The following is a 2529-nucleotide window of genomic DNA, read 5'->3' as shown; positions in this document are numbered from 1 at the left end:
GTTCCACTCTTGCCGCCCTAGTTTCCGTCATATCGGTGTTATGTTCCCGGATTTTTGCGTTTCTTACGCGGTTGGGTGATAATGGGAACCCCTTGATAGTTCACCTTGATTAAAGTTTTTCCAGCAATGCCCAACCTTGGTTTTACCATTTTCCACCTAGCCTCTTTTTCCCTTGGGTTTCCGGAGCCCGAGGGTCATCTTATTTTAAAACCCCCCGGGCCAGTGCTCCTCTGTGTGTTGGTCCACCTGTCAGCTGCCGGTGGCCACCAGGGGCAACTCTGGGCTGGCCTACCCGTACCTAGGACAATCTGAGTGTGCCCTGAGAAAGAGATATGTGCCGCTCCTATCGGGATTTGTTGGCACATTCAGGCGGTGTTGCTGGATTTGTTTTAACTTGTCGAAGTGTCTTGAAGAACCGGGATACCGAGTCTGATCGGAACGTCTCGGGAGGAGGTCTATTCCTTCGTTGACCGTGAGAGCTTGTCATGGGCTAAGTTGGGACTCCCCTACAGAGATTTGAACTTTCGAAAGCCGTGCCCGCGGTTATGGGAAGATGGGAATTTGTTAATGTCCGGTTGTAGATAACTTGAACCTTAACTTAATTTAAATGAATCAACAGTCTGAGTTACCGTGATGGTCTCTTCTCGGCGGAGTCCGGGAAGTGAACACGGTGTTGGAGTAATGCTTGCCTCAGGATGTTCTCTAGTTACTCGTTCGCGCTTTGCCTTCTCTTCTCGCTCTCTTTTGCGAACAGGTTAGCCACCATATATGCTAGTCGCTTGCTGCAGCTCCACATATTTTACCTTGCCCTTACCTATAAGCTTAAATAGTCTTGATCGCGAGGGTGCGAGATTGCTGAGTCCCTGTGGCTCACAGATTACTTCCAAACCAGATGCAGGGCCTGATGACTCAGTTCTAGATGACGCGCTTGAGCTCAAGTGGGAGTTCGACAAGGAATCACGCCGATACTACGTGTCTTTCCCTGATGATCAGTAGTGGTGCTCAGTTGGCGTGATCGGGACCGTGTCGCATGTTGGGTTATCTTTTATTTTGGCGCCGTAGTCGGGCCATGAGTGTTTGGATGTTGTAATGCTATTTATGTACTTTGATTGACGTGGCGAGTGTAAGCCAACTATGTATCTCCCCTTTTATTATCTATATTACATGGGATGTTGTGAAGATTGCCTAACTTGCGACATTGCTTTCAATGCGGTTATGCCTCTAAGTCGTGCCTCGACACGTGGGAGCTATAGCCGCATCGAGGGCGTTACAAGTTGGTATCAGAGCCTAATCAGAATCAGGATCCGCCACCACCTCCACCTCGTCCGGAGGCATGGCAAGCTGTGATGGCCGCAACCAATGCAAACACGCAGTTGATCATGCAAATTCTTCAAGAGCGCAATCAAGCGAACCAAGGCAACCAAGGCAACAATCAGAATCACTTTGCTACACTCAACCAGTTCCTTGCTAACGGGCCAAAGACTTTCAGCAATTGTGTTGAGGCAACTGATGCTGACGATTGGCTCGTGGATCTGTGCAAGCATTTCGAGTGCAGTAACGTCAGGCCTGAGGACTTTGTCAAGTTCGCTTCCTTCTAACTCAAAGACCAAGCTGCAGAATGGTTCCAGCAGTACAAGGATTCCAGAGGAGGCTGTGTGATTACCTGGGATGAATTCCGTAAGATTTCAGAGCTCATCATATCCCCTAGAGCGTGGTTGAAAGCAAGCGTGAGGAATTCCGCAACCTGAACCAAGGCTCTTTGTCTTTCTATGACTACAACAAGTTGTTTCAAAATCTCACCCGCTTTGCTAAGCAGGACGTCCCTGATGAGAAGAGCATGATATACCAGTTCAGGGGTGGTCTCAGAGAAGAAATCCAGCTAGCTCTTGTTCTCTTTGAGCCCTTGAGGTACGATGAGTTCTACAACATGGCATTGAAGCAAGAGGCCGCTCAACTGAGGTGTGATGCTTCCAAGAAGCGAGTCAGAGATGCTACTCCGTCTTCCTCTACTCAAGTGGCCAAGCAGCAGAAGTATTGGCTTCCTCCTCCTCCGTTCCGTCAGCCGTATCAGCAGAAGAGCAAAGGTGGCAGTGGATTTTCCCACCCACCCAACCCTGGCTTTCAGAACAGGACTTCGTCTCAAGCTCCAAGATCTAGTGCTCCGTATCACCGTCCGCTTTCATAGGTCACGTGCAACAAGTGCCAACAGAAGGGTCACTATGCCAACAAATGCTTCAATCAGAGGCGTCTCCCTCCTCCTCCTGTGAGATCGGCAAGTACAGCTGTGGTCAAGCATAACCCCAAGCACGCCAAGGTCAACTTGATGAATGCAGCTCAGGCAGAGGATTCGTCAGATGTCATCATGGGTAACCTTCCTGTTAACGATATTCCAGCTAAAGTTCTTTTTGACACTGGTGCATCGCATTGTTTCATCTCGAGACCGTTTACATCTAGGCATGAATTGATTTCGCAAGTTTTGCCTAGTCCGTTAGCAGTTGTCTCTCCCAGTAAGCGCATGTATGCTGACTC

This window comes from Triticum urartu, chromosome 5A, assembly GCF_056163025.1.
Source record: "Triticum urartu cultivar PI428250 chromosome 5A, HENAU_Tu73, whole genome shotgun sequence".
Lineage (NCBI taxonomy): Eukaryota > Viridiplantae > Streptophyta > Magnoliopsida > Poales > Poaceae > Triticum > Triticum urartu.
Note: the sequence above shows the minus strand (reverse complement) of the source record.